General features: G+C 47.9%; 1 protein-coding gene across 1 annotated transcript in view; it reads right to left on the bottom strand.

Moving 5' to 3' along the window:
* The window catches only part of LOC114592123 (kyphoscoliosis peptidase-like), a 201,021-nt gene that overhangs the window by 25,797 nt on the left and 148,294 nt on the right, over window positions 1-26,930 (bottom strand). The window lies entirely within an intron of this gene.

The raw sequence follows: 26,930 nt of genomic DNA, 5'->3' as shown, positions 1-26,930 counted from the left end.
CCTGTGGCATCTCCAGTTAGCACTGGGAGAGACCACTACCTGAAACCCCAGAGAGCTGCTGTCCGTCAGTGTAGACAATACTGAGCTACATGAACCAACGGCTTCAGTCTCAGGCTGCCTCCTGCATTCCTGTGTAACAGGCGCTTGCCGATTCCCCTGTTGCTAATCCTTTAATGATGATTTTATCTCGCTCCTGGTTTTATTGTATTTGCAGTTGTTTTATTGGACTTTAATTGTTTTACTGCAGAGCTGCTTTGGGGTTTTCAGGGCTGAAAAGAAGCAGCATATAAATGCCTTCATAAATTTTAGAAACAAACAAAATTTCTCAGCTTTGCAGCCTGATAACCTGGTACGTATAGTCGGGTGTAAATGCCACTAATTCAAATGGGTCTTTCTTCTTTTAAGAAGCCACCTGATTCTCTGTCGGTTTCCTCTGAAGCAATTTCCATTGCGGTCAAGGGGGTTTAATTCCGGGCTGCATTCCTGTGCTACTCTTGCTCAGAGTCCGCCCCATTGCAAAGAGTAAGACTTTAGTCCTGAGTAAAAGGTAAAGGGACCCCTGACCATTAGGTCTAGTCGTAACCGACTCTGGGGTTGCGGCGCTCATCTTGCTTTATTGGCCGAGGGAGCCGGCGTACAGCTTCCGGGTCATGTGGCCAGCATGACTAAGCCGCTTCTGGCAAACCAGAGCAGCGCACGGGAACACCGTTTACCTTCCCGCCGGAGTGGTACCTATTTATCTACTTGCACTTTGACATGCTTTCAAACTGCTAGGTTGGCAGGAGCAGGGACCAAACAATGGGAGCTCACCCCATTGCGGGGATTCGAACCACCGACCTTCTGATCGGCAAGGCAAAATAAATAGCAAAAACAAAAGCGCCAAACTTAATCTGTTCCAGAAGTCCATTTGACTTCCAAAATGTTCGAAGCACAGCTTCTGATTGGTGCAGGCACCCCGGAAACAATAGCTGACAGCTGCATCGGACGTTTGGCTTCCACTTCCTTCCTTCCGGGTTTTCAGAGTTTGAGAACCAAAGCATTTGAGAACCAAGGTGTTTGAAAACCAAGGTACCACTGTACAGTGACATCAATAGGCAGGGAGTTCCAAAGTGTAGGTTCAGCCCCACTAACAGATTGAGTTCTTGCAAGCGCAGAGCAGTGTTGCAGTGCCAGTGCCACAGACTGAGGCAGGTAGGGCGACCTCACAGCTAAACTAGTCCCAAGTTGTTAAGGGTTTTAAATACTGATAGCTTGGCTCCGTAGAAAATCAGCAAGCAATGCAGATCTCTGAGCGCAGGTGCTATATGCTGACAGAGGCTCAGTTCTGTCAGCAATAACCTTCCACGCAGGGCTGTGATAGGAACAATATTATAACACAGGTTGCATGTTGAAAAATGAGATGTAAAATTATGAAGAAAGGGCCTTTTCCCAGTCTCACCTTGTTGGCAGATTCTCTGCATTCTGCTATTTCTACATAAGAATATAATCTATTTTCCTGCAGAGGAGAGCAGGTTTTTTGCCCGGTGCACTGAAGAACTCATTATTTTCTTCCAGCTGAAATGTTTGGTGACATTCCATTGTAGGTGTGCATGCATATATATATATATATATATATATATATATATATATATATATATCAATTTAAACAGATTTCCAATGCAAACAAAATAATTTCCAGGTACTGTAAAATATTTTGATTTCCTGGGGAGGAGGGGGTGAGGGGGGGGAAGACACGTCAGCTCATTTCTTCTGGCTTGTTTCATTTGTTTATTCCACTAGGTCACCTCAGATCTGAAATAAGAAAACAATAAGATGTAAAACGTTCAGACCTGCATGATGAGATGGTAAAGCAGACCAGCAAAACCTGGTCCAAATTAAATTCAGAACAAGGTAATCAAAATGGTTATCGATGCTAAAGAGTGTTCTGCAAATCCAATCTCTGTTTCGCCACAGGAGGAATAAATCAAATAACCACCCGGAGGAGGCAGATCCATCGCAAAGGAAGTTCGAAGGAATGTCGCCCGAGTAAGAAGCAGAATTGACACCGTCCCACACGAGGTGCAGACACCCTACCCGGTTCGCGGTCTCTCAGCCTTAGCCCTCCATCTGTTTGAGGGTAATCGCTTGGGAACTAACACAGAGAGGCTTTCTGAGGACTAATGTATGAAAAGTCAAATTTCCCTAAAGAGTAGCTGCGTGTTAGGATGGAATTGTAGTTCAGCGACGGAGTGCAGGCTTTGCACGCAAACCATGCCCAGGGGGGCAGGGGGTGAACTTACAGTCTGTCGCTGATTTTGGGTGGGGTTTGATCACATATTAGCAAATTCAGGTTGGGCAATTGAAGGCCCCATCTGCACTATGCATTTAAAGCATTATCATGCCACTTTAAGCAATCATGGCTCCAGTGCCAGATTTATGTATAAGCTGGGGCCCCCCAAAAAAAATTAAAGGGGGAAAAATGCCTGGATGTACATTTCCAAAATATAAAATAAAAAACAAATAAAATAAAACCTACATACAGCAACAGCGTTTTGTGTTGTGTAGGCTCCTATTTGTTATGTGCAAATGGCTTTAGATACCTATTAGGTCCATAAATTAAAGGTAAAGGTAAAGGTACCCCTGCCCGTACGGGCCAGTCTTGACAGACTCTAGGGTTGTGCGCCCATCTCACTCAAGAGGCCGGGGGCCAGCGCTGTCCGCAGACACTTCCGGGTCACGTGGCCAGCGTGATATCGCTGCTCTGGCGAGCCAGAGCCGCACATGGAAACGCCGTTTACCTTCCCGCTAGTAAGCGGTCCCTATTTATCTACTTGCACCCGGGAGTGCTTTTGAACTGCTAGGTTGGCAGGCGCTGGGACTGAGCAACGGGAGCGCACCCCGCCACGGGGATTTGAACCGCCGACCTTTCGATCGGCAAGCCCTAGGCGCTGAGGCTTTTACCCACAGCGCCACCCGCCACCCACAGGTCCATAAATTACCCTATAGCATATATTCAACACACAAAAACAGCGGCAATTTGTTGTTGACAAAGGACAGCTGGACATATAAAGGGCCCCGTTACCTTAGCGCTTCTGCGCATGAATGAGCACTGAAACCCGGAAATAACCCGTTCTGGTACTTCCAGGTTTCAGCGCATCTGCAACCTGAAAACATGCAACCTGAAGCGTCTGTAACCTGAGGTATGACTGTACGTCCAGCACCAAATGCACATTATCACGCTGTGTGTGCAGACCTTTGTTCTCTGGGTGCAGATCCTTATATAGCAAAAAATAATAATTCTGGCACTATTCCCACTCCATGAGGAGTTACCTCCAGGCTTGGGGGTGAAGAGCCCCAATTCATAGCTGCTGGTGGTGTTGGGAAATCAGGCTTCAACACCTTTGTGTTGCTGCTAGCGAATCCTCCAAGCCTGGAGAATGTGACCGCTTCTGCCGGGCTCAGCGCGTTAGTCTGCAGCAGCACGAAATTCCATCCGATGTGAAACCCTGCGAGTGGCGTCCCTGCTCCTGTCTCCCAGTCACAAGGGCACTCAGGAAGATGCTCCCCCAGGGCCTCCTTAAAGGAACAGAGGCAGGGTGCTGAGGCACGTGGATCTGCTGGGACACATCTTTCCCACCAGCAAACACACACATGTGCACGCATGCGAGGCAGGCCCGGGGCGCTCTGCAGAGAAAGGCTCCGGCCTGTCAAGTCGGGCTGTTTGGGTTGAGATGATGGGATACAATGCTACAGGGGGCAGGGAGATGGGCTCAGTGAAGAGGAAGCAGACAGGCGAGACATGCACACAAAGAGAGGGAGGGAGGGAGATCTGTAGAGATACGTTGTTGGCGCTGGAGAGGCAATGGAGTGTGCCTCCAAGGCTGAGGTCAAATTGCTATGTTAGCAGCACTGAAGTGACCAGCCTGGGAAGTGTGTATGGAGGTCCTGGGCTGCCCAGATGACAAAACACACACACACCCCTCAGCCTGTGGTACAAAGGAAAGTAGAGCAATAAGCTTGGCACCCGCTTGGCTGCAGGAGTTGCTGGAAGGAGACGAACAAAGCACCATCCAAGTATCTTAGGCACTTGACTCCGGATTTCTGTAGGGTTGACTCCTTAGCCACTTCTTCTCCCAAAGATATCCAGGAAGGCTGCAAGGGTTTAACGGGGTAGGCAACCTAAGGCCCATGGGCCACAAGCAGCCCAAGGGGTCGTTTAACTGGCCCACGAGCCACCACCGAACCCAGCCGCCTGCTCAGCGAGTCCCCGCGCACTGCGCTAAACCGGCATAGTGCGGCGCAGGGACTCACTTCCGTGGCACCGAAAATCACATCTGTGCAGACACCAGAAATCGCGGGTGTGCGCACGCAATCTGGCCCACAGAGGGCTCTCCCCTGTAGTGAGCCGGCCCAGGCGAGGTAAACTTTGCCGACTCCAGTTTAGGATCAGTGTTTTCATGCTTTAAACAGTCATGGCTTCCCCTCAAACAATATTGGGAACAGTGGTTTGTTAAGGGTGCCCCTATTCCGTTCTGAATTCCTAGAGCGGGTTAACAGTCAAAATCCCTCTTCCTAGGGATATCTGGGAAATGTAGCTCAGTCAGGGGAATAAGAATCTCCTGACAACACTCAGCACCCTTAAGAAATTACATTTCCCAGTCTTCTTTAGGGGAAGCCATTCTCGTTTAAAGTGATATGATACTGCTTTAAATCTATAGTGCTTTCCAGAAGAGTCTTGGCTAGGGTTGATTGGAGTCGTAGTCCATAATATCTAGAGAGGAGCAGCTTGGCAAAGGTTGCCTTATGGCAAACAGATGACTTGTGGAACAACTGAGGTGGTTGGGAATATATATGATAGGAAAATATCCAGGGGCTGCACATTTAAATTGCTGATGGAAATTATTGATAAAGATGTGGTGGGGGCACTTGCAAGCTTTCCTCTATTCCAGGGCAAACACTGATCCCTGTACATTTGATTCTTACAACACACACTCAAAATAAAGGAAATCATTCCAGAGTTTTCCTCCCCTGACATTCTCAGTCTGGTTTTTTCGTAGATGAGCGGATATTTCACGCTTCTGCATTTTGGAAATATTGGCTGAACAGAAATGAATAATCACAAAACTATCCTGTGGAAAATAAGACCAATATTGGTTGGTTTAAACATCCAGACACGTCTCCTGTAATTCCACCCCCGTTTCACCCAGCGCTGTTCTCTTAGGGAGCAATCCCACACTGAAGACCTGCCAGCTGAGATACGACATAGGATTTGGTGGAAGCCCTACAACTTCCTGTGGGAAATCAGCTATGTTGCCATCATGTGGGTGAGCCCACCAGGCAGGACTTCCAGGGAAAAGTCCATCCAGCAGAAGGACCAGGAGCTGGTGTGACCCCCCCCCTCCAGGAAAGACCATTTCGGCCGCAGCTGGCTGGCCCATGGTGTCCAGGGGCTCAATTTCGGCACGTATGACTTGACTCTTTGCCACCAGCCTTTTCAACGCAGTGATAGCTGAAGGGAAAGTATCTCTATATATTGAGAAAAAATGGAGCCTGTCATTTCTCTGGCTTTATGATGGGCCGTTTGATTCCCAGAGTTGGCAGCATCACAGAGCTGCCCTTCCCTCTGCCGTAATACGTGAAACATTGTCCATCGGTTGCCTCAGAGGCCTTGTGAAGAGATGTCTTTGTGTGTGTGTGTGTGTTCAGGCTTTCCTTGACCCACCAGAGTAGGCCCTGTGTTCTGCTTTCATAATACAGTTCCATTGCTTGTTTTATGCCGTACCTCCATTTTTAATGGTACCGTTTAATTGTGTTTATGCTGTATTTTTGTGTACCGCTTAGAGGTCTTTCAACACGAAGCAGTTTAGGTATGCTTTCGGTTAATCCATCGGTCCTCTCGGTCTTTTAAAACCCAACTCTCCTTGATTCTTCTTATCGCCCAGGTTCAGTTCTGCCATTACGGGGAGGCCTCAACTCGCCACGCTGCCTTCCCCTCTTAGGCCTGAGCGAGCCATTTGCCCAGGTGAAGCCAATTCAAGGACAAGGTCCTGTGCTTTGTAACTTTCCTAGAGGAAAGTGAAACACCAGCCAGCTTGCTTTACTCCAGGGTCCCTGAAGTGCTCAATTCTGTGTCTTCAAAGCTCTCTCTCTCTCTCTCTCTCTCTCTCTCTCTCTCTCTCTCATTCTCTGCATGCATCTCTTCTTCCTCCACAGTCACATCCATTCCTCGCGAGGACATTTCTGTCTCCTTCGGTTTCCTGCTAGCCCTGCGCACCATCTGCTCCTGACTCCTACAGCTTTCGCTCCACCTGGACTCTGCTCCTCCAGGTCTAACCGCAGAGAAGCCTCCACCAAGATTAATGGTTGCTCTGGAAACTGCCGCGTTATTTTTGTCCTAATGTGAGGAGTGGTGTGTGTGTGTGTGTGCGTACGCTCCACACCCTTGGTGACCACAAACGCCCCATTTAATAAACCAGAAAGGGAGGTGTGATGGCCTCATCCCGTTTCACACCCATTGTGATGATCACTGCTGCGTCAGAAGCACTGACCCCACTGCGATATGACAATGTGCCTCTGCGGAGGGAAGACAATCCTATCCCAAATGCTGAGCAGCTGCACACCAGACACTTTCTCCCCTGCCTTGCTCCTGCGCACGATGTGGCACTTAACCTGCTCCACGCATTTCAAAGGCTGTCTTTGGGAGATGGGCAATTTCCACCCCTCCTGGGGCTGAAGACTCCCCACATTAAAATTAATGAGCCTCTCCTTTTCATCTCAGCCCATCCAGAGCTTCCTGCTCCAGCATCTTGAGCTAATGGCAGGAGTCGTTAAAGCCTAAGTACCTTATTCACCCGTTGAATTTGTCTTTCTGGTTCTTTGTCATTCTGGGCTTTTTCTCTGTGCAGAGAAACAGAACCAGATTAATGATGAATTACCTGGTCCTCTGGAATTCAGGAAGTGGATACACACACACACACACACACACACACACACACACGGGTGCGCGCAGGAACAGACACACACACAAACATGGCAGTTTTGATGTTATAGATATGAGAAGTGCACCTTTCATAGACTTGTATGGTTGGAAGGGGCCCGAGGATCATCTAGTCCAACCCCTGCAATACATTGTTACGTTTCCAACTTCCCATCATCGGATAGGAAATGAGTGCTAGGAACTTGCCCTTCTTCAAAAGAGGAAGCTGAAGATCCTGGGATGCTTGAGTTCCTGTATTCACAACCCTGTTTTGTAACACCACGGGTTACAAGACGTGGGTGGCGCTGTGGGTTAAACCACAGAGCTTAGGGCTTGCTGATCAGAAGGTCAGAGGTTCAAATCCCCGCAACGGGGTGAGCTCCCATTGCTCAGTCCCTGCTCCTGCCAACCTAGCAGTTCGAAAGCACACCAAAGTGCAAGTAGATGAATAGGTACCACTTCGGCGGGAAGGTAAACGGCGTTTACGTGCGCTGCTCTGGTTCGCCAGAAGCGGCTTAGTCATGCTGGCCACATGACTCGGAAGCTGTACGCCGGCTCCCTCGGCCAATAAAGCGAGATGAGCGCCACAACCCCAGAGTCGTCCGCGACTGGACCTAATGGTCAGGGGTCTCTTTTACACCGCCTTGTAGGAAAACCTCGTTCTCTCTAAGCAGCCTACCCACCTCCTTTGCCCTGGCCTCTCTCCCTATAAGCCAGTTTGCAACAACCTCCAGATGTTTTCGGACTACAACTCCCATCAACCCCAGGCAGCTGTGCTGATCTATTCCTTCTTTGTTTTATGCATTGCATTTATAGCACTCCTTTTCCTCCAAGGAGCACATATGGTTCTCCCCAGTGCTTTCCCCCCTAGAAAAATAGGTGTTGTTGTGGTAAATGTCACACTTTTTAACGACAATGAAAAGAGGTGCCAGTACTGCTTGCTGTCGAGTACCGCCTGGGGGGGGGGGACCACTGGTTCTCCCGCTCCTCAATGAATCCCCACAGCAACCCTGTGAGGGAGAATAACCTGAGGGGCAGTCACTGTCCCAAGCTCACCTGGTGAGCATCATGGCTAGGTGGGGATTTGAACCCTGGTCCAACACTCTAACCACTGCACCACACTGCCTCTGACAACTTTTCGATGAGAATGCATTGCAGGGGTTGGACTAGATGGCCCTTGGGGTCCCTTCCAATGATTCTATGAGATTCACCATCCCGAACACCCAGAGGGCAGTGTGGGAGAAGGCTGAAGCCACCTTAACAGAAGCAGGTGTCTCGACAAGAACAAACTTGCCCTGAAATGAAACCAAAGAAACGAGGCAGCAAAGGAAAAAGGTTCAGTCCTTCATGGAGAGACTCGGAAGCGGGCATTTCTCTTCTCATTTATTTTATCGCTGTGGCAGCCCTCTGGGGCGCCTCGGTTGGTTCTCCTGGAATCCGGGCGGACATGTCCCGGTGTCACCGCACCGCTTCCGAAAGCAGCGCACGGAAGCCTCCGGAGCAGAAGACCCAGCTAAATGCTCCGGCTCAATTATTAATTAGGCGATTAGCATTCTCCCTCTATGCTCCACTTGCTCCTTAACTGGAAACCTGCCCTTCCCATCGGATCGCGCAACCAACTTCTCGTCCTGGGCGGCACTCATTTGTTAAGAAGGCGGCTTGCCCCCTTGGCTCGGCACAAGAGACGCTCTTGTCAATTACTTGCCGAGTAGCAGGAAGGGCCATAGCCGAGGGGCGTTGCAGGCAGAAGATGCCAGGATCAATCCCTGCCAGCTCTGAGTACGGCTGGGAGAGATCCCTGCCTGCAATTCTGGAGAGCCAGCGCCAGTCAGGGTCAACAGTACTGAGCGAGACCAATGACTTGGCTCAATATAAGACAGCTTCCGAGGGACGTGGGTGGCACTGTGGGTTAAACCACAGAGCCTAGGACTTGCCGATCAGAAGGTCGGCAGTTTGAATCCCCGCGACGGGGTGAGCGCCCGTTGCTCGGTCCCTGCTCCTGCCAACCTAGCAGTTCGATAGCACGCAGTGCAAGTAGATAAATAGGTACCGCTCCGGCAGGAAGATAAACGGTGTTTCCGTGCGCTGCTCTGGCTTTGCCAGAAGCGGCTTAGTCATGCTGGCCACATGACCTGGAAAATCTGTCTGTGGAAGCAGACAAACGCCAGCTCCCTCGGCCTGTAAAGCGAGATGAGCGCCACAAGCCCAGAGTCATTCGCGACTGGACTTAACTGTCAGGGGTCCCTTTACCTTTTCCAACAATGGGAGTGAGTTCGAATCCTAATGGATCGGCTGCATGATCAAGTTCCCTGGGGAAACTCAGCCGTGCATCCAGTCCTTGCAGAAAGCTGCTTTGCCACCTTGGTGCTTTGCAGAGCATAGGGCCGGCAAAGCCCCCTGCGCTATGGTTCCCAAGCACCTGAAAACCATCTGGCACTTGGGTAAAGCTGCGCAAGGGACTTGGATGAGCAGGTGGGACAACCCGCCTGTCAGTTCAGGTGATGGACAGGCAGACCTGTCAGAGTTGGATAAGGATCAGCGGGGCAGGGGCAGGCATTGGCCAAAAAAGGTTCCCCCCTCCCCTCCTGGGGGAAGTCCAGGGTCCACTGTGCCTGCTGAGCGAGCTGCCATTTCTGAGCCTGACCTAATTCATAGGGCTCTTGCGATGTTAAAAGTGCAGGATGGTAAACACCAACCTTTGGAGTAAAGTAGGGCTAAAAATAAACGCAGGAACTGTAGTGTCCATTGAAAAACTAAATTACAGGATATCAGGGGGAGAGAAGAACCTGTCCGAGGTACCATTTCATTATGCATCACTGAGGCGGCATTAGCCTTTGCAAATTGCCAGCATAAAGATGGTTATTCGAGTGCTCTAAAAATACATGAGAAATATGACAGGTGGACCATTTGACACGTTTCACATTGTTGTTGTTTTTCTCCAAGTAAGAGAGTGATTATAAACTGCCCCCTTAGTCATTAGTGTTATTCCTTTGTTCCATCAACCCTGGAACTAATTTGTGGAGGATGGGGAAGCTGGGAAAATGTGGGCTGGATGAGGCAACTGTTAGGTGGATTTGTAGATAGCTGGTTGACTGACAGAACCCAAAGAGTACTCATTAAAGTGGGGTGTTGCAGGGTTCAGTCCTGGGCCCGTTGTTGTTCAACACCTTGATTTGGATTTGGATGAAGTAATTGAGGGAATGCCCATCAAATTTGTAGATGACACCAAACTGGGAGGGGTAGCTAATGCCGCAGAGGACAGAATCAGAATTCAAAATGACCTTAATAGATTGCAGAACTGGGCCCAAACTTACAAAATGAATTTTAGTAGGGACATAGGTAAGGTTCTACGCTTAGACAGGAATAACCAGCTGTGCAAATGTAAGATGGGGGATGCCTGGTACAGGTGAACAGAGGTGGATTTAGGGAAGAAGAAGAAGAAGAAGAAGAAGAAGAAGAAGAAGAAGAAGAAGAAGAAGAAGAAGAAGAAGAAGAAGAAGATGAAGAGAGTGTGCCTGGTTGGGGTGCCACAACTATGACGCAGAATGGAAGGAGAGAGGCCCCCCTCCGAATTTTGGCATAACACAGGGCGCTGCTGAAATTTGAGACCCCAAGATCTGCCACTGATATGAAAAGAAAGTAGGGGTCTAGCTTAATATGAGTCAACAGTGTGATGCAACAGCATAAAAAGCTAATGCCATTCTAGGCTACATCAACAGAAGTACAGTGGTACCTTGGGATGTGAATGGGATCCATTCCGGAGCCCCGTTCGCATCCTGAACATAACATAAGACGCGACAGCACGTCTGCGCGTGCGCGGGTCGTGTTTCGTCGCTTCTGCGCATGCATGTGACGTCATTTTGATCTTCTGCGCATGCGCGAGCGGCAAAACCCAGAAGTAAAGTATTCCGTTACTTCTGGGTCGCTGCGGAGTGCAACCCAAACGCGCTCAACCTGAAGTGTATTTATCCCGAGGTATGACTGTATAGTGTCCAGATCAGGGGAAGTCATAGTAATGCTCTATTCTGTCTTGGTCAAACCACGCTTGGAATACTGTGTCCAGTTCTGGGCACCACAGTTTAAGAAGGATGTTGAAAAGCTGGCATGTGAGCAGAGGAGGGCAACCAAGACGATCAAGGTCTGGAAACCAGGCCTTGAGAGGAACAGTTGAGGGAGCTAGGTATGTTTAGGTATGGTCATCCTATCGCAGATGACCGGCAGCGGTCACCAAATCAGCACTCTCCTGGGTTCACAACATCCTGACTCTGCTTTTAAAAGACAGGAGCTAATGCCTTTTGTTAGCTTCTTGCCAAATAGAAGAGAAGAGGCAAAGCCAGGCGGCCCCAAAGGAACAGACGCAGTCAGAGGCCAGAGGCATTCTATAAACAGCAGCTAGAAGGCAAGAAACATTTTCTATCAACAGGGATTAACTTGGCCATTAAATACATGGCAAGCTCTGCCTTGGCTGGCTGGAAGGAGCTGCTGTTATATGGCTTCTGCATAACATCATCATCATCATCATCATCATTATTATTATTATTATTATTATTATTATTATTATTATTATTATTTACAGCCGAGCTGAAATTTCTCAGAAGGCATCCTCCGCCCCAGAAGAATTTCTGACATGGGTGGTGGTGGTTTGGTTTTAACTCAACCACTCTGGAAAAAGAAGGGTGCTTTGCATCATTTCCTATGAGTCTTCTCCACCATTCATTCTCTCTCTCCCTCTCCCCCTCTTTTTGAGGCAGATGCTGTTCTCCACCGCCAACACATGGCCGTGGAATGGCATTCGGTCCTGGGCATTGTGGAGGATGCAAAAGGGTTGCCAAGCTGCCAGCACAGTTGCAGCTGTTGCCTCTTGTAGCAGCAGCATCCCAAAAAAAAAAAAAAGGTGGAAGGAAGGAAGGAAGGAAGGAAGGGAAGAAGGAAGGAATGAAGGAAGGAAGGAAGGAAGGAAGGAAGGAAGGAGAGATGTGCTCTTTCTGCTGCCAATTGTGACTCCTAGACCTTGAGAAACTGTCGGATAATTTTCCACACCAACTGGAGAAAAATCAGTGAAATGGTCCGCTCAGTTTCTCTAACCACAATTAGGGTGGAGACATTTTGAAAGACCAAGTGCACCCCTCTTGCCTGTTAGTTGTTGTTGTTGTTGTTGTTGTGATAACTTTATTCTCACCATTCCTCCAAGATGTTCAGGGCAGCATATATGAACCATATTATCCTCACAGTTAAAGCTATGGTTTTCCCTGTAGTGATGTATGGAAGTGAGAGCTGGACCATATAGAAGGCTGATCGCCGAAGAATTGATGCTTTTGAATTATGGTGCTGGAGGAGACTCTTGAGAGTCCCATGGACTGCAAGAAGATCAAACCTCTCCATTCTGAAGGAAATCAGCCCTGAGTGCTCACTGGAAGGACAGATCCTGAAGCTGAGGCTCCAATACTTTGGCCACCTCATGAGAAGAGAAGACTCCCTGGAAAAGACCCTGATGTTGGGAAAGATGGAGGGCACAAGGAGAAGGGGGCGACAGAGGACGAGATGGTTGGACAGTGTCCTCGAAGCTACCAGCATGAGTTTGAGCAAACTGCGGGAGGCAGTGGAAGACAGGAGTGCCTGGCATGTTCTGGTCCATGGGGTCACGAAGAGTCGGACACGACTAAACGACTAAACAACAACATCCTCACAACAACCCTGTGAGGTGAGAGACAGAGAGACACAGACAGACAGACAGGCAGACCCCAAGGCACCAAGTGAGCTTTCTGGCTGAGTGAGAATTTGAACTCAGGCCTACTCTGTCCCAGAGGAAGCTGGTCTGATCCATCAGGGCAAAGGAGGCACTGCCCGACCAACCTCAGCCAGATCTCTGCCACTATCTGTCTAGCTGCCTGCCTTCTTACTTACAGACAGACCCAGGGGTGGTCCTGGCTGTCAGCCTCCTCCTCCTTGGTCTCAGTGTTGCCTGAGGAGAGGCTTGAAACAACACTGGTCTGGGTTGCCTCCACCTGTCCTTGGCTCTGACTCCACCTACGGTTTGGGATCCCTGGCTTCTGTCCTGCCAGTCACCAGAACATAAGGCGAGCCCTGCTGGGTCAGCTCCAAGGCCTGTCTAGGCCAGGATCCAGTTTACCAAACAGAGGCCCACTGCTGCTTATGATCCCCAACAACTGCTGGCCAAAGGCAGACTGCCTCAGACAGTGGAGGAAACACAGAGCCATCTTGAAAGTAGCCATTTGTAGCCTTATCCCCTGTGAATTAGTCTTGCCCTCTTTTAAAGGCATCCAAAATGGTGGCCTGAGGGAGTGAATTCCATAGCTGAACCCTGCGCTGTGCGAAGAAGTACGTTGTCTGCTCCGAATCTGTTGGCAAACAGCTTCATTGGATGGCCCCAAGTAATACAAGAGGAGAAAAACTCTTCTCTGTCTACATTCACCACACCCTACATAATTTTAAACACCTCTATCGTGTCTGCCTTTACTTACCATTCACACACACACCCAACTTAAAAGCCCCAAATGTAATAACTTTTCCTCACAGGGGAGTTGATTCATTCCATCCATCATTTGGGTTGCCCTTTCCCGAGCCTTTCCCAGCTCACCTTTCTGAGTAACCAGAGCTGGGCAAAATTTCAATTTCTAGGAATTGTAATTTGCTCAGAGTGCCAGGCTCTGTAGCTCTGTAAGGGGTAAACTACAGTTCTTAGCACATAACCTCCACCGTTTCTCCGATGAAAATATGGACGTCCTAATGAAAAGCAGGACATTCCAGGATCAAATCAGAACCCAGGACAGCTTCTGTAAAGCCAGGACTGTCCCTGGAAAACAGGGACACTTGGAAGGTCTGCCAGGATTATTAGGGGGAAATCATGTGCTTTAAATGTACGTTGTGGGTATGACTTCATTTTCAAACCCATTCCTAATCATCTCAAACAAAAATTGGCCTCTTTTTTCAGCCACTGCACACTACGGCAAGGTTTTCATTGACCCTTTTTCTCCACAATGTTCTAGTCAGGGAATTTGCTTACTTTTGTAACATGGGGACATGGAACTATGGAAGGCACCACATTGAGCCGCATGAAATGGAAGTCCATCAACCTCACCAGAGTGTATCTGAAGAAGTGTGCATGCACACGAAAGCTCATACCAAGAACTAACTTAGTTGGTCTTTAAGGTGCTACTGGAAGGAAAAAAATTTTTTGTTTTGACTATGGCAGACCAAAACGGCTACCTATCTGTAATGGGGACATAGGTAAGGTAAAGGTAAAGGTAAAGGTAAAGGACCCCTGGACGGTTAAGTCCAGTCAAAGGCGACTCTGGGGTTGCGGTGCTCATCTCGCTTTCAGGCCGAGGAAGTTAGTGTTTGTCCACAGACAGCTTTCCGGGTCATGTGGCCAGCAGGACTAACCCGCTTCTGGCACAACGGGACACCGTGATGGCAACCAGAGCACACGGAAACACCATTTACCTTCCCGCTGTAATGGTACCTATTTATCTACTCATACTGCTATGCTTTTGAACTGCTAGGTTGGCAGGAGCTGGACCGAGCAACGGGAGCTCACCCCGTTGCAGGGATTCGAACCGCCAACCTTCTGATCGGCAAGCCCAAGAGGCTCAGCGGTTTAGACCACAGCGCCACCCGTGTCCTAACATGGGAACATGTCCTATATTGGCACGTGCACACCCTGGACCACCAGAAGTGATGCCGTTCATGCTATATCTTGCTTCCCTCACCTCATTCTGTTGCATGCGTAGGCCAAGCCAGACATAACTACAAAACCACAGAGTTTGAAGGCCACTTTTGTCCCATTTCTTGCCTGATGCGTCCCCAACAGTGGTTGTTCAAAGAGACCCTTAGTGAGGGTAAACCCTCCCCCCTGCTAGTTGGTCCATTGTTGGTCCATTATTTGAACTGTTCTTACCACAAGAACATGAGAAGAGCCCTGGTGGGTCAAGCCAATGGTCTACTCCATGGGTAGGCAACCTAAGGCCCAGGGGCCCGATGCGGCCCAATCGCCTTCTCAATCCGGCCCGCGGACAGTCCAGGAATCAGTGTGTTTTTACATGATTACAGTGGTACCTCTGGTTACGTACTTAATTCGTTCCGGAGGTCTGTTCTTAACCTGAAACTGTTCTTAACCTGAGGTACCACTTTAGCTAATGGGGCCTCCTCCTCCTCCTGCTGCTGCTGCTGCTGCCACGCCGCCGCACGATTTCTGTTCTCATCCTGAAGCAAAGTTCTTAACCCGAGGCACTATTCCTGGGTTAGCGGAGTCTGTAACCTGAAGCGTATGTAACCCGAGGTACCACTGTAGAATGTGTTCTTTTATTTAAAATGCATCTCTGGGTTATTTGTGGGGCGGTGTTTTTACATGAGTAGAATGTGTGCTTTTATTTAAAATGCACCTCTGGGTTATTTGTGGGGCATTGAAATTCGTTCATTTTCTTTTTCAAAATGTAGTCTGGCCCCCCACATGGTCTGAGGGACGGTGGATCGGCCCACAACTGAAAAAGTTTGCTGACCCCTGGTCTACTTGGTCCACCATCCTGTTCTCACAGTGGCCAACCAGGTGGGAAAACCACAAGAAGCAACAGCCACTTGTGATCCTCAGCAACTTGATATTCAGAGTCCTCCAGTGGTGGAGGGAGAAGTTATCAAGAAGCTTCCAGAAGCTTCTCCCAATGTTCAACTAAAATCTACTCTCCTATCATTTTTAAGTGCCTTAGATCTATTCCTACCCTCTGGGGAAGCCGAGAACTTTTGTATGACCCTCCGCTCACCCTCAAAAGTGCTATATAATTGCAAAACAATGCAGGTTGGGTGTGACTGAGAGAAAGAAAACAACACTACCAGGAATCTGGGACAATAGGATGGACTGCAGCCTGTCTGAATCTTCCTTTGAATATCACAGCTCGGAAGAAAGTCATCCACTTCGCTGACTATCTAGGCCAAGCAAGGAACAAGCAAGTGACGTCTTCGCTGTTTTCACCCTTAAGCAATTTAGCTCTAGGTACTGCAGCATCAAAAAAAGGGTTCTTTCTAGCCAAAATGCCTTTCTCTCTTACTTCCTTACATTTATAGCCCATCTTTCAGCCCATCAAAAGATCCTTTTTCAATTCATCAGATGGTAAGACCTACAAGTCCATCATCCTAGGGCATTCATATTCTTGCAATTAATTTTGTCCATCAAAATAAGGTGGGAAGGTTGTTTTATGGGAAACGCCCCCACACACAAAACAAACAAACCATGGTACATCAGTGTTTGGTTATGACTCTCAGCACAAGCAAAGGTAGTCAGTGGGCTTATCTCCTCTGTCCACTTAAAGGTAAAGGTACCCCTGACCATTAGGTCCAGTCGTGGCCGACTCTGGGGTTGTGCGCTCATCTCGTTCTATAGGTCGAGGGAGCCGGTGTTTGTCCGCTGACAGCTTCCAGGTCACGTGGCCAGCATGACTAAGCCGCTTCTGGTGAACCAGAGCAGCACACGGAAACACCGTTTACCTTCCCGCCGGAGCGGTATCTATTTATCTACTTGCGCTGTCCACATGGGCCACTGTAAAACAACTGCAATGGTTTGGCACCGGTTTGGAGGGGATCCCAAATTTTGTGGTTTGTAGTTAAGGTTAAGGGATGCAGGTGGCGCTGTGGTCTAAACCACAGAGCCTAGGGCTTGCCGAACGGAAAGTCGGCGGTTCGAATCCCCGCGACGGGGTGAGCTCCCGTTGTTCGGTTCCAGCTCCTGCCCACCTAGCAGTTTGAAAGCACATCAAGTGCAAGTAGATAAATAGGCACCGCTCCGGCGGGAAACAGCATTTCCGTGCGCTGCTCTGGTTCTCCAGAAGCGGCTTAGTCATGCTGGCCACACAACCCGGAAAAACTGTCTGCGGACAAACGCCGGCTCCCTCAGCCTATAGAGCGAGATGAGTGTGCAACCCCAGAGTCGTCCACGACTGAACCTAATGGACAGGGGTACAAAACCCATGTTTGATGTAGCAATTGTTCAGTTTGCCTGGCACTGCAAAGCACCGGGTTTTCACTGCAAAATGCTGCAAAAACACCTGCAGAACTTTGGCACAGTTTTGGAGACAATCCCAAAATTCCGGGCTCATAGTTTTGCTGTCCACATGACCATCACACATTGGGACCACAGTAGGAGAAAGGGCCGCAAACCAGGTTAATTATTATAAAAGGCTACACCGATAATGGACTGATTTTTAAAAATGGGTGTATAATTAGAGGAAGCCAAATTTCCAGCTTCTGATTTGGACCAGCAATGTCAGACTAGGATTGATGAGATCCAGATTCGAATCCCTACTCCATCCTCCTTGAGCCAGCCATTTTCTCTCAGCCCAGCCGACCTTACAGGGTTATTGTGAGGATACTGAGAATCATGTATCCCACCTTCTTTTCACAGGATGTCACTGTTTTAGGGAAGACCAAGGTCTTCTGCATTTAGTGGTAAAGTCCATTTACGCTTTTCCGTGATGAGCCTGCTTGCTACCATCCAAAGATAACAAGGCCCAACATTCCCCTTTTAATCAGAGTTTGGCTCACTTACACAGAGGAGGTTGTGAGTAGAAAGCGTTATGAGTTTATTAAAAAGATGTTAATTACTGCTCTTACATTAATAGCTGGCTAATGGGAGAAAAGCAATCTCCCTTCTGTCTATGAGTGACAAAGTAAGTAGCTACAGCACACAGGAAAGAAAGTGTGAGGTTTGCTCATCTCATTCAAAGAGACCAAGCACAAAGAGAATATGCTCATTTTAGTCAAACATTTTGGTTAGAAGGGAGCTCACAGTCTAACAGAAGCAAGGATCATATAATAGACATGCTAATTATACAGCATATTAACAACTTAATTGCATAATAAGTATACATTTGCTTTTCGATTTTGCATAGATGTATGCAATCCAACATGTGTATATAGCTCCAAATGATTTGGTATGGCTGGCACTCTTACTTCTCCCGCTCTTTAATTGTTTAAAAAATACATATGTAAATTCACCCTAAGCATTTTTTTAAAAGGAAGTATTGTAGCCTTTCCCCCCAAGGTTTAAATTGCATTGGCACAATTAAGGAAACCTGTGTTCCTCTTAATGGCAATTTGAACTCCTGGCAATTAGCAGGTGATCATGTTTTGCTCCATGACCTGAAAAGCTTCCAGTCTTGGTTTCTGCATAACAAATCTCTCTTTAAATGGCTTGGAGCAGGTCAGTTGGCAGCCCCCTAATTTGGTTGACTGAGTCTCAGGGGGCAGGAACTGAGGTTTGTGTTACAGATAGGTAGCCATTTTGGTCTGCCGTAGTCCAAACAAAATAAAAAAAATCCTTCCAGTAGCACCTTAGAGACCAGCTAAGTTTGTTATAGGATGCGGGTGGCGCTGTGGGTTAAACCACAGAGCCTTGGGCTTTCCAATCAGAAGGTTGGCAGTTTGAATCCCCGCGACGGGGTGAGCGCCCGTTGCTCAGCCCTGCTCTCCTGCCAACCTAGCAGTTCGAAAACACAAAGTGCAAGTAGATAAATAGGTACCGCTCCGGCGGGAAGGTAGACGGCGTTTCCGTGCGCTGATCTGGTTCGCCAGAAGCGGCTTAGTCATGATGGCCACATGACCTGGAAGCTGTACACCGGCTCCCTCGGCCAATAAAGCAAGATGAGCGCCGCAACCCCAGGCTCAGTCATGACTTGACCTAATGGTCAGGGGTCCCTTTACCTTTACCTAAATTTGTTATTGGTATGAGCTTTCATGAGCATACACACTTCCTCAGATACCAAGGGGTTTGTGGTTTGCCATCTCCTTGGTGGAATGCTTTAAATTTACATTCCATCTGATTCCCTTTAAACATTTTTTTTAATTGACTGGCAGAGAGGGAGGTACTACCACCTACCCTGAGGCTAGGGCAGGTTTAGGGTTGCCAGCTACACTTCTGATGGAGACAATGTGCATTCCATGCCCAGAGGAGGATGGCAGATGCCCTGGAGACCAAAAGCTTATTTTTTAACAAGTTGAAGGAGCTAGGTATGTTTAGCACGGGAGAAGAGATGATTAAATGGCGATATAAGAGCTGTCTTCAAATATTTGAAGAGCTGTCACATGGACTTGTCATTTTAGCCTACATAAAAAAAATATATTCTGTCCTTCTTTGGCGATTACTCATAGCTGAGCGAGATTGTCTTTCATGAACACAGTCTTAACAGTGTGTCCGTAAATGACTGTGGAGGCCAATTCTTCCTGGTGTTTAGTCGGAGATGGACTAATCTTTGCTAGAGGTTTTTAAACAGAAGGTGCTGCAGTGGTGCATTTCCTGCATTGGTGGGCGATTGTACTAGATGATCTTGCGATGTGCTGCAGCTCTTCAGCAGAGCATCTGCAAGTGCATGCAGAGAGTCCCAAATTCACCCCTGGCATCTACAGGTAGGACTGGGAGTGACTCTTTTCTGAAAATAGGGACGTGGGCGGCGCTGTGGTCTAAACCACTGAGCCTCTTGGGTTTGCCGACCGGAAGGTCAGTAGTTCGAATCCTCGTGATGGGATGAGCTCCCGTTGCTCTGTCCCAGCTCCTGCCAACCTAGCAGTTCAAAAGCACGCCAGTGCGAGTAGATAAATAGGTACCACTGCAGTGGGAAGGTAAACGAAATTTCCATGTGCTTTGGCTTCTGTCAAAGTGTACCGTTGCGCGAGAAGCAGTTTAGTCCTTCTGGACACATGACCCGGAAAGCTGTCTGTGGACAAACGCCGGCTCCCTCAGCCTGAAAGCGAGATGAGTGCCGCAGCGCCATAGTTGCCTTTGACTGGACCATCCAGGGGTCCTTTACCTTTTTTTACGTAAAGGTTAAGGGACCCCTGACCATTAGCTCCAGTTGCAGACGACTCTGGGGTTGCGGCGCTCATCTCGCTTTACTGGCCGAGGGAGCCAGCATACAGCTTCTGGGTCATGTGGCCAGCATGACTAAGCCGCTTCTGGCGAACCAGAGCAGCGCACGGAAACACCATTTACCTTCCCGCTGTAGTGGTACCTATTTATCTACTTGCACTTTGACGTGCTTTCGAACTGCTAGGTTGGCAGGAGCAGGGACCGAGCAATGGGAGCTCACCCCATCACGGGGATTCGAACCGCCGATCTTCTGATCAGCAAGTCCTAGGCTCTGTGGTTTAACCCACAGCACCACCCGTGTCCCTATTTACCTTTTTTTTTTTTACCTTGTCTGAATTCCCAGACAGCAGCTGCCAGTCAGTGTAGACAGTACTGAGCTAGATGAACAAAGGGTCTGATTCAGTATAAGGCAGTTTATTGCATTCCTATGAGGTCCTTTCCAACTCTCCAAATCTATGGCAGCTCCCAGATAGGCAGGAATTAAAACGCCTCCATCTTTTTCAGCATTTGGGTGAAGTTGTGCCTATTGCAATGAACCTTGGTTGGCCAGCCGAGCAAATCCAATTAACTAATGGATGGATGAAAGCTGCCTGTTCTGTACTGCTCTAGTAGCACAACCCCATTCATGAATATCATTTCTGATGCCCACTTCTTTCCCTGTCAGGGTGAAACCCAGCTTGCATATTTTTCAATATTCCAAGAGTTTGCTAAGGAATCAGAGGCCATGCCTTTTACCAAAGCTCTTCCATCAGAAGTAATGGCTCCCCCTGCTGACAGTTATGAAGAATTACCACTGTTATTATATGAGGTATTTACCTTGTCTATCGTTCTTAAGATTGCCGGAATAAATATAAACAACCTCAGATATGCAGATGACACAACCTTGATGGCAGAAAGTGAGGAGGAATTAAAGAACCTTTTATTGAGGGTGAAAGAGGAGAACGCAAAATATGGTCTGAAGCTCAACATCAAAAAAACGAAGATCATGGCCACTGGTCCCATCACCTCCTGGCAAATAGAAGGGGAAGAAATGGAGGCAGTGAGAGATTTTACTTTCTTGGGCTCCATGATCACTGCAGATGGTGACAGCAGCCATGAAATTAAAAGACGCCTGCTTCTTGGGAGGAAAGCAATGACAAACCTAGACAGCATCTTAAAAAGCAGAGACATCACCTTGCCAACAAAGGTCCGTATAGTAAAAGCTATGGTTTCCCAGTAGTGATGCATGGAAGTGAGAGCTGGACCATAAAGAAGGCTGATCACCGAAGAATTGATGCCTTTGAATTATGGTGCTGGAGGAGACTATTGAGAGGCCCATGGACTGCAAGAAGATCAAACCTATCCATTCTGAAGGAAATCAGCCCTGAGTGCTCACTGGAAGGACAGATCCTGAAGCTGAGGCTCCAATACTTTGGCCACCTCATGAGAAGAGAAGACTCCCTGGAAAAGACCCTGATGTTGGGAAAGATGGAGGACACATGGAGAAGGGGACGACAGAGGACAAGAGGGTTGGGCAGTGTTCTTGAAGCTACAAACATGAGTCTGACCAAACTGCGGGAGGCAGTGGAAGACAGGAGTGCCTGGCGTGCTCTGGTCCATGGGGTCTCGAAGAGTCAGACGCGACTAAATGACTAATCAACAACAACAATTTACCTTATCTATCGTTCTTAAGTAGGACTGTCAACTTTTCTAACCCAGCTCCAATGCTTTTATCACCTGCACAACTAGCAGATATTCAGCAAGTGGAGCTTGTCCTTGCATGCAGTGGCTGGGGAAAGAAAGAAAGAAAAAAGCTTCACTTCCTGGATTTCTGCTGGCTGTTTTGTAATGAGCACTTTATGCATTGACAGATTAAACTGTAACCTCATCTTTCTCCCACCCATCAACATTTCTTTCTGTTGTGCCTCATCATACAACCAGCCAGTCCAGCCAGCTTGCGCTTTTGCCAGCTGCAGTAGCAAGTACTGTATCACACTTGCTCTCCAGTTAGAAGAGAAGAAATACTTGTTTTCTGGCACTTGAGACTCCAGACAGACACTTGTCTAGTTTTTGCTCCCCCCTTTTTTTAAACTCTGTTTTGGGGTACTTGCTTTGAGATGTGATGGTTAGGTACCAGCACTTCAACGAACAAATCCCAGTATACTGGTTCCCCCATCAGGATTCACAATGAACATTTTTGGTGCTGATCTCCTTCCTTCTCTCAGCCAAGAGGGGCTCAGGCTAAGGGAGTGTCTCTTAAGAAACCTCCTCTGACCCTCTCCCTAAGGAAGCTACTTCAGAATTTTAAAAAATGGCTTTTGTGCCAGGGTCAAATATGCTTAAAGCCACGTCACCATTGCTCCGAAATATGTGGTTAATCAGATCCAAGGCGACACAACCTGAAGATGCTCAGAGAGACAACTGAAATTAAAGAATAATAATAAAAATGTCCAGTAGCACCTCCAACCAAGTTTGTTCTGGTATAAACTTTCGTGTGCATACACACTTCTTCAGAGAGACACTTGAGATCATCTTGGGCCAGGATCAGACCCAGCTCTGGTGCTCTTCTCTCTCTCTCTCTCTCTCTCTCTCTCTCTCTCTCTCTTTCTTTCTTTCTTTCTTTCTGAATAACAAAGAGGAGAGGTCGTTCCACTAGCAGGATATACCTGGTGTGGGGAGTGGGGGCTTTTTATGGATGTACTTTTAGTAGTAGGCTTCTTCTACTCAGTAGGTTTGTTTGGGGAGGGGGTCCTTACCAAGTTCACCATCCCCCCGCCGTTGAAATGGTTTCTTCCACCTGTAGCTTCATGCTCTTCTCTCGCGACGCGAAGGCACTTTGCCCCCGTTTTCCTTCCGCCTTCATGAGGACTAGCCGCGCGCAAGTTCAGCATCCTTTGGTTCCTTCCACCCATCGCTCCCCCTTACGTCGTTGGAGGCGTTGATGCTGCCGAGCTCACCTTCCTTCCTTCCTTCCTTCCCCCCACTTTTGGATTTTGTTTGGGGCTGGCGCTGGGAACGGGCGTAGTTGGTCAACTCAAGGAGCTAGTCCGCTTTACCGATCGCCTGTTGCAGAAATGCTGGAGCGCAGAGACGCCGCGAGTGCCGACGTCCAAAGTGGAAATTTTGCAAAGGCTGCAGGAGGTCCTGAGCGGAAAGATCTTGAGGTACAGCGGTGCTGGGGAACGTGGGCAAGCCTTAAGCTCTCTCTTTGGCCTGGGTGGCCTTCAGGAGGTTGAAATGGGCAGAAATTGAGACCCTCTTAACCCAGCGACAGAACATCTGTTCTGCATTCAGTAGGTCTTGGGTCTCCAGGCAGGGTTAGATTCTACTTCTGAAATCCAGGCGATCCAGAACTGCCAGTCTGTGTAGACAGTTACAGGACCAATGGTCTAACTCGGTATAAAACAGCTTGGGAAGGCAAATTTCTGTCCCCTCAGCAGCATCCACACAATTGCACCCAATGAGTTGAAAAGTCAGTGGGATTGGGGTCAGATGGACTCAATTCAGGCACAAATCTGCCACCCCTGAAATTTCCTCTTTTTTTCTTGTCTCCAGAGAGTTTAGTGGCAGCTTTAAAAGACCAGCTGATTTATTACGACGTAAGCTTGTGTGTGATATTCTAAAAGGTAGATCTTTTTCTTGCCAATTGCATGTCGAAGTGGAGCCACGAAGCTTAAATGCTTAAAAGCCCGCATCCTAGCTGTGGTAGCTATTGTGGAATAATAGATCTGGAACAGAGGTGCGTAATTGCATGTGTTTTACCTAGTTGGCTTATTATTATTGGCCGCCTACTCACTTTGTCTCTGCCTTCCCTACAGTTGAAATTTAGATTAACTTCCTCACCGAAGGAACCCACGTTTATTTGTTTGTTTGTTTATATTAAATTTGTATACCTCCCTTCATCCATGGATTTTAGGGCAGTTCACAGCAGCCATGATTAGTCTGCAAAATGCCAAATACTTATATAATAATAAATAATAATAATAAAATTTTATTTATACCCCACCCTTCCCGGTTTAAAAACCAGGCTCCGGGCGGCTAACAGCAAATATAAAACATTGATTAAAATGCGACTTAAAAACAGCATAAAAACAACGTAAATGGAGCTTCAATGTCAATAAAATTCAAAAATTCAGGGGTCATGTGGTGGGGGGACCCCAGTCAGTAGATATCGAATGATCACCAGGGCTAACTGGCCATGTTGGTCCTACTAGGGCCAGCAAGGAGACCAGGGAAGAATTGAAATGGGGAGTCCCAGAAAGGGTTTCTTCCTGGAAGAGGAAAGGGAAAAGGGAATAGAGGATCAGGCTAATTCAAACTGGGACGCGGGTGGCGCTGTGGGTTAAAGCCTCAGCGCCTAGGGCTTGCTGATCGAAAGGTCGGCAGTTCGAATCCCCGCGGCGGGGTGCGCTCCCGTTGTTCGGTCCCAGCGCCTGCCCACCTAGCAGTTCGAAAGCACCCCCGGGTGCAAGTAGATAAATAGGGACCGCTTACTAGCAGGAAGGTAAACGGCGTTTCCGTGTGCGGCTCTGGCTCGCCAGAGCAGCGATGTCATGCTGGCCACGTGACCCGGAAGTGTCTCCGGACAGCGCTGGCCCCCGGCCTCTTGAGTGAGATGGGCGCACAACCCTAGAGTCTGTCAAGACTGGCCCGTACGGGCAGGGGTACCTTTACCTTTTTACCTAATTCAAACTGAAGGCCAGGCGGAATAGCTCTGTCTTACAGGTCCTGCAGAAGGAGATCAAGTCCTGCAGGGCCCTGGTCTTGTGGGAGAGAGCATTCCACCAGATTGGAGCCGTCACTGAAAAGCCCTGGCCCTGGTGGAGAATAGTCTAATCCTCCAGAATGCGGCAGCTAGACTGGTGACTGGGAGCAGCCGCCGAGACCAAATGAAAGACCTACATTGGCTCCCACTACATTTCTGAGCACAATTCAAAGTGTTGGTGCTGACTTTTAAAGCCCTAAACGGGGTCTCCACCCCCATTGTTCTATCCTGACTTTTCACAAAAGACACCATGGAGATTCCATCTGCTGCCGCCCCACCCCCCAGTTGTGTGTGAGCAGAACCTGGGATTGCGTCTCCACCCCCATTGTTCAGCCCAGACACTGAGGTCCAACTCCGAGAGCCTTCTGGCAGTTCCCTCGCTGTGAGAAGCCAAGTTACAGGGAACCAGGCAGAGGGCCTTCTTGGTAGTGGCACCCACCCTGTGGAACGCCCTCCCACCAGATGTCAAAGAGAACAACTACCAGACTTTTAGAAGACATCTGAAGGCAGCCCTGTTTAGGGAAGCTTTTAATGTTTGAAAGCATTACGGTATTTTAATATTTTGTTGGAAGCCGCCCAGAGTGGCTGGGGAAGCCCAGCCAGATGGGCGAGGTATAAATAACAACAACAACAACAACAACAACAACAACAACAACAACAACAACAACAACAATTGCCTACACTTACAGGAAGCAGTTCTTCAGACAGGGCGTCTCTCTCAGTCCTGACTGGAAATGCAGGGCCTTTGAACCTGGGACCTTCTACCTGCCAAGCACTTGCCCTACTGCTCAGCTAAGGCCTTTCCTATTTTATTTTATTTTTTAATTTCAAAACCAATTTTTTTTTTACAAACATCAAAGTCAAAATCCATATTCATTTTCTAACATAAGCCTATTACATAGATTACCTAAATTAAAATATATCTAATTGCTCTAGGTTTCCCTTTGCTATATGTAAATATAACACAATTAACAAATTATATTATAAACGATATTATAGGTTCCCATATACCCCCCCCCACTCACCTTCACCCATGTGTGAATGTTGAATTTTATTATTACGGTCACAGACCAGTTCCGGGTCACTTACAATATCAGGAAAACACAACAGGGATACATTGAATTGTAATTGGGTACAACAGACCCATGTGTGATCTCAATATTTTACTTCTTCCATCTTGTTGTATTCTTATAATTTAATAATTATTCAATTGATTCTATTATTATTATTTTGTTGCTTACCCCTGCACGTTTTACACATTCTCTATTAATATTTCAATTCCGGAACCATATTTTTTCATGTATTCCTTCACTCCATCCCACTCTCTAATTATTCTCTGATTTGAGTGGCCTCTAATAATTGCCGCCATTTCTACAAACTCACAGTTGGTTTTGCCATTCTAATAGTGATGGGATTTTCTCCCCCTTCCAGTTTTTTGCAATCAATATTTTGGCAGCTGCTGTTGCATAAAGGAATACATTTTTCTTAACTTTGGGAATGTCATTGGATATTAGGCCTAACAGAAAACGAAATCTTAAATCTTATTTTGGATGGCCACTGCCCTAGTTGTTAACTGAGCCGCTGTTAAAGTCTTTCAATGTTTTATACACATTCCAAACTTAATCGCTCCACAAAATATTGGGCCGGGCGGTGGCGAAAAGAGAGGAAGCAGCGGGAATCTGGAATATCCAAGATTTTATATATATATCCCAATTTGAGAGGGCAGAATATCGTTCTCTTTCTGCAGATCAACTTCGATGAATCTCAGCTCCCAAGCGGCAGGAAAAAAATGAACACAGCTGCTGAGCAGCACCCTGAGGTAAGACAGGAGAGGAAGGGTGTGCAGAATCAAGGTTTTTGTGCACTGATAGGGTTGGGGCTCATCCATGCTGTCATTCCATGCAAACAGTAAGCTTTCTGTACCTCCATTAATTATCTCTTGTCCATATGGTGGTCCTCTAAATCCCTGTTTTCCGATGCTTTCCTCTCTCCAGATTCTCTCCTAACCTTTTTGGCATATCCTTGTATGAGAAAATCTGGATTGAAGGGGAGGGGGGAATCTGGGAAGGCAGGGATTTGGAAGAGAACATCATGTGGACGCATAGCTGTCAAGTGTCCCTTATTTGAAGGGACAGTCCCTTATTCCAGCGCCATGCCCCGCTGTTCTCCCCTATTGATGGATGTCCCTTAAATTTCAAAGGAAGCAGCTCCTCTCCCTCCCTCCCTGCCAGCCAGGGAGGAGGGAGGCTCCAACTGTGTTGCTTGGCTGTGTTGCTCACCCAATAAGAAGTCTAAGAACGACTGGGGGGTGGAGCTTGCATGCCTTGTGTGTGGCTAGTTAATGCAAGCTGAGGGGTTTT

This window comes from Podarcis muralis, chromosome 2 (assembly GCF_964188315.1).
Source record: "Podarcis muralis chromosome 2, rPodMur119.hap1.1, whole genome shotgun sequence".
Classification (NCBI taxonomy): Eukaryota; Metazoa; Chordata; class Lepidosauria; order Squamata; family Lacertidae; genus Podarcis; species Podarcis muralis.
Note: the sequence above shows the minus strand (reverse complement) of the source record. Positions and strands in the feature narration are given on the sequence as shown.